A 13,083-nucleotide genomic window follows, 5' to 3' on the forward strand; every position below is an offset into this window, starting at 1 on the left:
CATTCCACTCTTCTCACCTTGATTTAGGAAGGCTTTCTTTATATCTGATGATATTTTGGGAATTTCACAGAAACTTTAGATTGTTCATTGGTTTTTCCTCTCTGTAATAGTATGGCTAACCTACCTTCCTTATTGTTTATAAGTCCTTATCATTATAATCTTCATTCTTAGGTATTTCTCCACTGTCATCATTTTCTAACTTACACCATGTAGGTCTCAATTATCCTTTTGCATGACTCTTTGGTGTGAATTTTTAAATAATTTAAAATAATTTCTAGAATTATATGAACTATATAAAATAATTTAGAGAAATTTCATTGTTACAGCACTAAATAAGCAAATTAATTTAGAAATTATTGTCATTTTTATTATATTTAATCAACCTATCCAATGAGGAATTAATATTTCACTAATCATATAGTTTCATCTTTATTTCTGCAAATAATTTGTTTGATATACATGTGTATACACACACATATATATATATATATATATATATTTAAATTTATATTACTATAGCCCCTGAATAAATCTTGTAAGATGTAGTCTTAAGTAGTTTAATGTTTCTGGAATAAATTTAATGGAATTTTCTGTTTAACTGTTCTTGTGGGAATTTGAATATGTAGATACATATATATATATATATACTTATACTTATATGATACATGTACATATATTTATATAAATATGTATCAATGTTATTTATATATATATGTGTGTGTGTGTGTGTGTGTGTGTGTGTGTGTGTGTGTGTGTCAATTCATATTTATAGTTTTCTTTTTTCTATCACTTGCCATTGCCAGGAATTCATCACAATCTGGCTAGATTACTAATGAAGAATCTTTCTCTGTTAAACTAGACTTAATCTATCATATATATACATATATATAATATATAGATAGATAGATAGATATAGATATAGATATAGATAGATATATAGATATATATAGATATGTATATATATAGATAATCTATTATATATATATATATATATATATATATATCCAAGAATTTCAAACATCACAGAATCTTTCAGAACTTCCAGTTTACTAACATATCCTTCTGTAATCTATGTCAAAATGAGCCTTAGAGTAGGATTTTGTGAAGACCAAATGATAATCTTTGAGAAAACATAGTTTCAGTCCTTTCAATCAATGGTTGCAAATTTAGATAGAAAAAGAGACCATTAAACCATACATGCTGGAGAAGGACATGTAACTCCAGAATCTTTGACAAGCAAATCCTGAAAGTAGTCCTGATGAGTCAGACAAGGCTGAAAAACAATGAAACACCAACAAAAACAGTACATAAGGATCTTTATGAGCTACATATTTACTTAGAAAATCAAATATTTTAATATCGATGTTCTATTACAATTTTATTTATTTTTGTTTTTTCCTAAATATATGTAATATGGTTTGGTTCCCCAGAACTTCAAATGCTGTGAGTGGTATGGCACTGAGTTATATGTCTGATAACTTTGCTGTAAATAATTTTCCCAATAATATACCTGTATCTACTTTGAAATGCTTGCTTTCACCTACAGAATTACTTTCATTAGTTTATATAAAACTCCCTATTAAGCACCATCTATGTATACAGGATTGTGCTAAGCATTTGAGGAGACACAAAGATAAATAAGACATATTCAGAGCCCTGCCTGAATCTTCAGACTATCTCAGAGCAATCCAATACACAAAATATATAATAATTTATATGATTATAGATAATAATAAAAATGATATGAATAAAATAAAAATAATAACTAGGTCATTATTATGGAACAATTTCAAAATTTCGATATAAAAATTAAAAGATTATTAGGTCTATAGTAGAAATCCTCCATGCTATATCTTTTGCTATTTACACAAGAAAGGACCATATCTTAATGTAATATTGAAAGTTTATTGAGGCAGCTAGGTGGCACAATGGATAGAGCACTGGCCCTGGAGTCAGGAGTACCTGAGTTCAAATCCGACCTCAGACAATAATTACCTAGCTGTGTGGCCTTGGGCAAGCCACTTAACCCCATTTGCCTCGCAAAAACCTAAAAAAAAAAAAAAAGAAAATGTATGGGGTGAAGAAGAGTTAGAAGTCAAGGATAAGACTAAGATTACAGACATGAGCAATAAGAATGTTGCTAATTTTCATCATACATTAACACATTTGGAAATGTATTGGCTTTGAGCTAGATTACTATAATAAATATATTTTAAATATAGTAGCATATACATATGAACTATTAATATAAGTAATATAATGAGTTCTCTTTTGGCCATACTGCATTGTGATAATAATAATAAATGGTCTTGGCAAAAATGAAGAGAAATTGTCAGAGATTGGGAAAGAGGAAGAGAGAGTGGAGTGTGATGTCATGGGGACTTGAGAAAAAGAAAATGGGAGAAGAGGGAACTCTTGCATAATAACCTCAGTTTTCTCTATTTAGCATAAAGGGAGGTATTCAGATGTTACAGAATGATGAGAGAAAAGGTGTGGGGAAAATTGAGATTTTGAATAGTTTCTATGGTAGTGACATAAGGAATCATTTAGAGAAGAACATCAGAATTGCAAACCCATCTGAAGGACCAGATGAAGTTGGATGATTTGAATTTCTAATATAATCATATCCTTCAGTAAGAGTAGAGGAGATGGATGGTAGGAGTAATCCAGGGCTGTGGTTTGGTTTGGCAAGAAATGAATACTGATAAGACAAGGGGACAAGGAATTCAGTTACAAGGACAGTATGGAATTGAAAAATCTTACTATATGGCTGTGATTGGCGAGGGAAGAAAGTGAAGTTGGAGAAGGGCTCATGGTTTGAAAAAAGTGATGAAGAATAAGGGGATTGGAGGTCTTGAAAGGGAAAATTTGGGAGGCATGGGAGAGATGGACTGACAAGGATTATGGTCAGATGGAGGAATGTTAGTTTCTAATTATGGCAGTTGAACAGCCTAGGTAATGAAAAAATCCAGAGTGTGATATTCTACTTGTTTAAATAAGATGGAACAAAGAAGGTCATTCGATTTAAGGAGGCTGAGAAATTTAGGATGAGGGCATATCAGTTTGAATGATAGTCTTCTAGAACAAAGCAAAGTGTTGGGGAAGAATATTGATAAACTGTTTGAGAGAATTGAGAAAATGGTTTGAAAACTGGTGCATAATAGCCGCCATGATTTGATAATAGTGAAACCTATTAATTAATGGAACTTCAAAGAAAGAGAGATGGCTGAGTGTGGGCATAAAGGAAGAATCTGGAAGTGGCCATGAGGAGCAAGGAGTATTCTGGTTAATGCACCATTATCAGTAGGTAAGGGGATTGATCAGGTTAATCAGTTCAAGAAAGGGTGGTTCTTGGTGTAATTTCCTGAGTGAAGTTAGGTCTCATTAGCTCTAATAGATAAACAGAGCATGAGAGAAAAAGACCCTGGACACAAAGTTTGTTCATTATAGAATGGACATTTCAAATAGCATAGTGATAAGGGGTGATGTGGAGTGGGAAAGCTAGTAAAAAGGGAAATGGTCAGTGGAGAGCTGAGAAGAAGGTTAATGAGAGAATCGACTGAGATCCAACAATTTATCAAGTTAACAAGTATTTAAATTTCAGTTATGTACTAAACTTCCTGTTAAGTCCAGAGGATAAAAAGAAATTTTTTTTAAAAAGTCCTTTATCATTAAAGAACTCAATATCTATTGTGGGAGAGTGGAGGCAACATGCAAACAAAATAGATAAAGACAAAAGTACAATCAATAAATATTCAGCATATGTCAGTGATAATCTCAAAGGGAGAAGTTTAATATACGTGAATACTGGAAAAGCTTTTCAAAGAAGGTAGAATTTTAAGGGAGACTTGAAAGAAGTTCAAACACCCAGGAGGTAATGATAAGGGAAAGAGGCATCAACATGCACAGAGGAAAAGCCCACAATTGGGAGATGGAGCACTAGATCATAGAAACATCAAGGAGATTAACATCGTTGATTATAAAGTACTTGGAGGGAGAGTCAAGTGTCAATAGAAAGATAGGTAGAGAACTAAAAGAGAAGACATTGTTCGCCATTGAGGTAGATGACATGAACAGTAAACCTCAGTCTCCCAAGTGTGTTGCAGAGGATGCTGCTGCAAGCTTAGAACTATAATTCTTCATCAATATGATGTGGCATAGTAATAATAATGAAGATGGCTGTGACAGGTACAATACATGGAACTCCAAGTTTAGAGTCAGGAAGAATTGAGGTCAAATTCAACTTCAGACCTGTCCCGACTGTGTGACCCTGAGGAAGTCATTTACCCTCTGTCTCAATTTCCTCATCTACAAATTGGGGAGAATAACAGTATTCCTTGTTGTAACAATTGAATGAGATAATTGTCATAAGTTCTTTAGCATGGTACCTATCTTGTAATGAGTGTTAAATTAATATTAACACTTAACTATTATCATTATGTCCTCTGATGTCATGATGCATTATTGCTTTCATCAAATTTCTGAAGATTTTTAGTGTTCTTTTTTCTTCATGTCACTATCAACATGTAAATAAGGCTTTACTTATTATACTCTGCATCAGTTCAAACAAGCTTTAAGTTTCTCTGAATTTTTCAAATTTCTCATTTCTTATGGAGACCTTATAAAAATCTTAACCTAAAACATTTTAAACTTCAAATTCCTTTCCAGCATTTAAAATTACAACTACCTCAAACTATGAACAAGGAGAGTTTGTATTTTTTAACCATGTCGCTATGCCTTTTTATGTTTTATTATTCATATAGTAATAGTGTGTCTCCTTTTCAGAGTTACAGAAAGAGTTCTTTTTCTGAGTTAGGGGTGGTAATGGGATGGGATATATAGTATTTTACCAGATGACTGCTCTCTTCAGAGGAAAGGAAAATCAAGGTCAGTGAATAGGAGTCTAAATATAGGATTAATTGATGCCCTTTCAAAAAAATACAGTGGAGAAAGTGGCTTGGAAGAACCTTTTTTTATCTGACTAAAATACCAAATGTCTAGAATTAAATAGAAGTCTCAATCATGCTTTAACAAATAAATAAATATATTTAAATATATTAAATTTAAATATTTATATTTAATATATTAAATTAAAATTTGAAATATTAAATATTAAATGAATATATTAGATAAATAAATACATTTAAATGTATATTTAAATACATATAAATATACATATGTGTATGTATATTGTGTACTTTATTCTGATTTAGGGCCTTTATGAATTTGGAAATCTTGATAGTAAAGTAGATGAATGGATTACTGGTCATTTAAAGTATTGGTCTGCAGCTATCTACACTGAAAACAGAGTTATAAGTCATAGACTTCCATGGATTCATACTTCCAAGGACAAAGAACTTTGCTGAATGCATAATTCACTGGGATCAGTAAAATATGTTTTTCTATTTTACTAGTCTCTTTTCAGAAATTATTAGGCTTAGGAAAAAAAGTCTGTGAAACAAATTTGATGTGCTAATATACTAATTTTAATAATCTTAATTTTAGTCACTGTTTTCTGCTACTCTCCATGAAAGCCTCAATAGAGAAATACTAAGATTCATGAATAAAAACATTTTGAAATTGAAGAAAAGTGAAACTAGAATGTAAGTATTTGTTTTAGTTTAAAAAGGTTCACATATCTAGTTATTTTCAGTTTATTAAGTTTTTTCTTTAAAAAGTCCATTATTTTAATGCCTTTATCCTTACCACATATCATTTCTATGAACCTTCCCATTCAAGATTTAAATGTCATCTATAATGAAAAAAAGCAAAATAAAACACTAAACAAAAACATCCAGAGTGAAGATATCTGGCAGTGTACAGAATATCCCATCCTAGCGGTCTCATACTTTTTTGCTCCAAGGAGAACATATGTTACATCATGGCTCTTTTGCATTATCATTAGTTATTCAGTACATCAGGTTGAGCATACTTTTAGCAATTTTTGTCCTTTGTGGTACTATATATAGTTTTGTTGGTGATGGTAGTGTTTTTCTTATTTCCTTCTGCTTCAGTTCATAAAAATAATTTATGTTTCTCTGAATAATTTGTAGTTGTAATTTGCCCCCATGTAATGATATCATGCTACAGTCCCCCCCAACATATTGATGGATACCTAATCTGTGTTTTCGTCTTTATTATGACAAAGGGTACTACTCTGAATATTTTGGCATATATTGGACCTTTGTTTCCGTGTTTGATTTTTTTGGCAAATAGATCAAGTAGTGAATAAGTAAGCACTTAGACTTCCACAGAAGGTTAAAAAACAAAACAAATCAATATTGGATGCCTTTAACAATACCAGCCCCACATCCCCTGGTAGTTCTTTTAGGATCCGAACCATTTGTTGAAATCCCAGAAATGTCATGGAGAGTTTTTAAAGTTCAGGTCTCCTGGGCTTTCATGTTATGATCTTAGACCTTCACCTGCAGGTCAGACCTCTCCTTTAAGAAACTCATTTCAGCAAATTTCCTTACCCTGCCTGGGAAGCTAGTACTCAACTAAAACTCAGAAGCTAATTTTTTTTAAGAGCTTCTGAACTTGGAATGCTTAAATTCATATTTACTGATAAGATAAGCTCAAAGGCTAGAAAATCCATTCTTAAGGTCTTTAGTATCTGAACCTGATTTATAAAAGGAAACAGAAAGGACAAAAGAAGGTAGTTAAGAACTGGAGTTCCTGAAACTCCAATTTCAGACAACTTTAGCCCAGCAAAATTGCTGTTTTATACTTCATGGTAAGGAAAGGAGAAATCTTCCCTTCCTTCCTCCTTTCTCTCTCCTCCCTTGCTGCATTCCAAAATGTAGTCTAATGAAGAGAGAGCCTAAGCAAAGAAAAGGGGCCAAGTCATATCACAGCTCTTAGAATAGAGGAAATGGTTTTTCCTCCGAGGAGAGTTTATACCCCATGACTGTCTCCAATCATCTTGAAGGCAGTTGCAGTCTTTGGGAACCAAATGGAAGAATTCCCTGAATCTTCTCAGAGCAAGGTTAAGGCCCTACAGAGGCATCTTGATGAGAATCCTGTTAGTCATAAACAGCACTGACCTCCCCCCACCTCCACTGGACTTTCAATCTCCTCTTGTTCCATATTCCCCTGCCCAACCCCGGATCTCTTCTCATTCAGAGAACTCAACTTGCTTTGAAAGGCAAGCATCTTCTTGAAACAAAGCCAGTGGGATAACGGTAAAAAGCTGAGTCCCCAAACTTAAAACCGCAGAAGGGAAATGGCTTTAGACCAAGCTGTGGCCCCAATCAATGGAGGAGAATTGGGGATAGGGAGAATGTATTGCCAGGAGCTATCACCTTTTGAGGTGCTTTGTGGTTATTTTTTCTTTAAGAAATATACTGTAAGGGCAGCTAGGTGGCATAGTGGATAAAGCACAAGCCTTAAAGTCAAGAGTACCTGGGTTCAAATCCGGTCTCAGACACTTAATAATTTCCTAGCTGTGTGGCCTTGGGCAAGCCACTTAACCTCATTTGCCTTGCAAAAACCTAAAAAAATATGCTATAGGGGGGCCAGCTAGGTGGCATAGTGGATAGAGTACCTACCCTGGAGTCAAGAGGATCTGAGTTCAAATTTGACCTCAGAAATTTAATAATTATCTAGTTGTGTCACCTTGGGTAAGTCACGTAACCCTATTTCCCTGTTTAAAAAAAGGAAAAAGGAAAAAAAGAACAGAAATATACTGTGACAGCTTTATTTCAGTTTTCCTTAGCTCTGTTAGCTGCATTTGGGTTTCCTGGTTGGGTGTATTCTATTGTTTCAGTTACGTCCCAGTTTTTGTGATCCTATTTGAGATTTCTTTTTCAAACATCCATTAGTGCTTTGCCATTTCCATCTACAACTTATTTTACAGAAAAGGAAACTGACTTGCCCAGGTCACATAGCCAGTAAGTGCCTAAGGTCAAATTTGAACTCAGGAAGATGAGTCTTCCTGATTCTAAGCTTGATGCTTTCTCCATAGCACCTCCTAGAATATATATGGGTAGAGGGAGAAAGAAAGAGACTTACCTTAGGTTTCTCTCATTCTACCATTTGCCCAGTGCAAAGCTATCTTCTTTAAAAATCCTGTGAGGTAGGTTATTTCTATTATTATAATAAAAATGTTCTAATAATTCTATATTCTAATATTCTATTATTCTATTCTACTGAAAAGAAGAGATAACTGAGATTCAGAGATATCAAATGATTTTTCTGGTCAAATAGCAAATAAATGCTAAAACCTAGATCTTATTTCAACTTCATTATACTTTGCATATACTATATTTCCTATGCTTTTTATGAATAATATTTAAACTTTTCTATATCTGATAAATAAATCAATCTTATTATTCATTTAATTTTATGTTCATTTTAAGAATTATTGTCATTATTGCAATATATTGTTAAGATTGACTTTCTGAATGATTCATCATAAATGTTAAGATGACTGAAATATCAGACCAACTTCTTTTAAAAATAAAATGTAAATATATGTGCTTCTAGATATATATATATATATATATATATATAAATATATATATATATTGAGATTATTGGTAGATGGAGTTAGAAGTTGAATTTTAATTCAACTTAAATTTATATCTAGATGACTGTGTATGCATTTATTTATGTTAAAGGGAAAAATATTTTAAGTTTATTTTACATTTGTCATCTAATTTTCTTTAGACCTGTGTTGATTTATATGATATTCTGGGTATCTATATAGTCAATTTTTATGGTTGTTTAAAAGAAATTTTTTCTTTTTGTTTTAGGGAGTCAATCTTAGACTAGGAATCAGAATAACTCCTTGAAGGTCAATTCTAGTCTGTAGCTTTCATTATACAATGTTGTCATTTAAGAATGTATAATGTGTATGTCATTTTTTTTCTCTCTAGTATTTTCATTCTTCCATTTGTATTTGACTTTTCTTTCACAATATGATCAATGTGGATCTGTGTTTTGCATACTTATAAATGCAGAGGCTATATCAGATCGCTTTTGTCAGATCGAGTGGGGAGGGAAGGGAAGGAGTAGAAAAAAGGTAAAATGCAAAACCTTACAAAAAAATGATTGGCAAAAACTACCATTGCATATAGCTGGAAAAACAAATAAATAAAAGATTTTTTAAAATTAAAATAAAAAATAGATATCTGCCTTGGGAAAAAAAATAAAGAAAGCCAAGATGGTCCTTAAAAAGTAGATTTGCAGTCAAGTCTCTTCAGAAAGGTAGAAGCTGCCAATGCTTTTGAGGCACTGGCATAGACTTTGTGAACTCAAAATTACATCAATGCTTTAATAAACCATTAATACATGATTTTATGTTTCATTTTTAATTTTTAAGGAAGATACAAGAAATTCTTTAGAATAACATTGAAAAAAACAAACCAAATTGTGTTTTTTTTACAAATAAGATCATAGAGCTGTTTTTCTTCTTTCTTTCACTTGTAGGTCCTTGCTTGACCAGAGATGCCATAATCCTATATAATATTCAACATATTAATACTAAAAATTCTTCTTCACAAAATCTGAGAATTAGATTTTTTTAATCCAATATAAATATCTGACCCAAGAATCTACTTTACAACATCAAAACAGAAATATTATTTATTATTAAGATCCTGCTCTGTGACAGGTATTGTGCTGGACTGTGGGAATAAAATGACAAAAATCAAAAATGAGACAATAAAAAATGGACAATATGACATTATTATTACTTGTACAATCAAATCTTTACTTTTTTCTATGTGACATCCAGGTGCTATATTATCTGGTCACATCTTGTCTATTCAGTCTTCCTACTCTAGTAATAATCATTTCCCACTTATCCATCAATTTGGTTTCTTACTCTTAGCTGGGAAATTTTTTCTTCAATGACTCAGGACAAGATCTAGTCCCTGATTTATCTGGGTATAGGGCTGGCATCACTGAATTTTTAAGACAGAAGTGATCTCCGAGGTCCCTTGTGCACAAATATAATGGCAAATGGACATTCTTTTTCTGAACTTATTCAAGGAAGGCAACCCCAACAATGATTGAGGCAGCCCTTTCTGCTTTTGTACATTTTGAACTCTTAAGAAGCTTTCCCTGACATCCATAAATTTACTTTTTTTTCATTTCATTCATTGCTTCATGTTCTGTTCCCCACACATTAGTACTGTGGGTGGCATTACATATAGTTTGTGGGCCTGTATAATATACATATATGCATAGCATAAATAGCTATATTTATTTTTTCTTTTTTTTAGGTTTTTGCAAGGCAGTGGGGTTAAGTGGCTTGCCCAAGGCCACACAGCTAGGTGTATGAGGCCGGATTTGAACCCAGGTACTCGTGACTCCAGGGCCAGTGCTTTATCCACTGCGCCACCTAGCCACCCCTAAATAGCTATATTTCTAAAACACACACACACACCATTTTTTTCTCCAATTGTGATGGTCAACATGTCTTTGGCCCATAGTTCAATGGTTTTAAACTTTCCATTGTACTTTTTATGTTTAATGAAATAGAAAATTTTAAATCTCAATCATTTAACAATCTATAAGAAATTCTTAAATAACTGCTATTGCTCAATATATTTCTCATGATTTTAGGATATAAAAACATGGAAGCCTGGAAGCCAAGGAATTTATAGTTTAATCAGTTAACTCAAACTAATGTCAAAAAAGTAGAGAATAATTCTTACAAAATGCTATAGTTCTGACCATGAGTTCAGTTGGAATTCAGAGAAAAGAAGAGGGGACAATTGAATAAATCTTAATGAAAAAGATTAAATTTGAGCTAGACCTTGAAGGATAAGTGTAATTTGAATAGCTAAAAGGGAATATAAAGAATTTTAGAGGTGAGAATCATTTTATAAATGATATTAAGGAATCTGAAAAGTCTGTACTTGATACACTAGGTGTTATTGACTTATTGAGACTTCTTAAACTGGAAAGCAGCATGATATTAGATTATGGAAAGTGCTGTTTTATTAATAGTGATATGATAGTGAGGTGTATGATGAATTCAAAACAGCAGATTCAATGAGAGATTGAATAAAAGCTCTGAGAAGCAGCAACAAGATTAGACCATATAGTTCTAGATCTATATTATTTAATTTCATTCACCAATGTGAAATTGTGGATTAGAAAAAATAATAAAGATTTGAAATTGTGGAATTCATTTGTCATTAGAGAATGATATGCCATATGCAAGTTGCTCAGGGGATAGAGTGTTTGACCTGGAGTCAGGAAGACCTGAGTTCAAATTCAGCCTCAGACACATTATGTAATGCAAGGCAAATCACTTCAGCTCTATCAATCATTCAATCAGTAAGCATTTATTATGCACTACTATATATCAATCACTGTGCTAAGAATGAGGAATATAAAAAGAAGCAAACAGAATCTGTCCTCAAAAAAGTTTACAGTTTGTTCAAATGCAAAATGGAGATAATTATAGCACTTACTTCCTAAGGTTGTTGTGGAGAGAAAAAAAAGATAAATGTTTTGAAGCACTTAGTAAAATGCCTGGCACATACTATAGTAAATGCTTATTAATGCTAGCTATATTAATTATTAGTAATGTACATTGAATTGAAAGAGGAATAAGTAATTATTCATGTTTAGACCATCCCTGTATAATTTTTTAAATGGTTATTCTATAAAATTAGTGTTTAGATTTAGAGTTATGCCAACCAAAATTCCAAAGGGAGTTACTTTACAGACCCAAAATAAGAACAATATTCTAGAGAAACTCAATGTGGATGATTTCAAGGGAAATGTTTGTTTAAAGCAGCAAGGAGGAAGTTTGAGTGCTATTTCTCTATTTCAAATCCTGTTATAAAATAGTAATTTTCAAAATCATTTAATACTAGTTAAAAATATAAAAAGAGACTAGTGGAATAACTAGTCAAATGGATCTATTATTACATCTGTAGCAGGAAGGAGAATTCTTATTCAATTTAAAAGAATGAATTGATAATAAAATGTAGCCAATTCTGGCTACATTCCAGCACCGTACATATATCCCAAGGAAGTCAATGGCAGAAAGCTATGTAGCAAAACAAAAACAAGGGAAAAAATTTTTGCTTATCTATTGGTAGAGGGAATGGTTGAACAAATTGGGACATATGGATATAATGAGATATTATTTCAACATAAACAATGATAAATATGTGGAATGCAGAGAAAATAGGAAGAATTGAATAAAATGATGCACAGTAAAAAACATAGAACCAAGAAATAATATTTACAGATCCTAAATGATATAAATTATAACCCTTTTAAAAAGAAATGAAATTCTTATGAATTTTGAACAATCTAGATCCTAGAAAACTGACTAAGAATAATTTCTTCCTCCTATCAATAAAAAGGTGGAGATTTATCAAGCAATGATCAATTAGCATTTAAGTGCCTCTTATGTGCTAGGCTTTGGGCATAAGAAGATTAAAGTAGTACATGATCTCAAGGAGCTTACATTCTATTGAAAGAGACAATTTTCTTTCTGATTATCTATCCATCCGTCTGTCTGTCTATCTCTAACTGTATGTGTATATATATATATATATATATATATATATATATAAAATCATGCAATCTATACACATATATAAGTACACACATATATAATCATTCACACATACGTATACACACATATAAGTATATATACATAAATATAAAATCATGCACATATATGTATATATATATACACACAAAAATATTATATATATATATATATACAATCAGGAAAATAAAATCAAATGGAAAGTAGTTGATGCACCAGCTATTATGGAAATAAGGAAAGAGTATATATTGAAGATGGTGCTTGAAACATGGATGAAGTATATGATATGATGGAATTACTTTGTCCATTGGCATTGAAGCAGATTTTCTTTTTTGCCATGAGTGATGGTAGAAGGATAAAAGAGACAAGATGGTGGTATGAAAATAAAGGGAAACTGTAAAAATGAAAAAAGTTCATATTTTGGAAATTTTGTTATCAATTTTTATAGAGATATACCATGAAATGGGATGGAGGTTCAAATTTTTTTTAACTCATCCAGTGGTGGATAGTCCAACATCCTATAATCTGAAAGACTAGCCTCCTATTAAAAATGATAA

The 13,083-nt window shown here is 31.9% G+C and overlaps 1 protein-coding gene across 1 annotated transcript in view; it reads left to right on the forward strand.

Annotated features, from left to right (window-relative positions):
• Positions 1 to 13,083, forward strand: part of FBXL7 (F-box and leucine rich repeat protein 7) — a 555,926-nt gene that overhangs the window by 123,790 nt on the left and 419,053 nt on the right. The window lies entirely within an intron of this gene.

Source organism: Macrotis lagotis, chromosome X (genome assembly GCF_037893015.1).
Source record: "Macrotis lagotis isolate mMagLag1 chromosome X, bilby.v1.9.chrom.fasta, whole genome shotgun sequence".
Classification (NCBI taxonomy): Eukaryota; Metazoa; Chordata; class Mammalia; order Peramelemorphia; family Peramelidae; genus Macrotis; species Macrotis lagotis.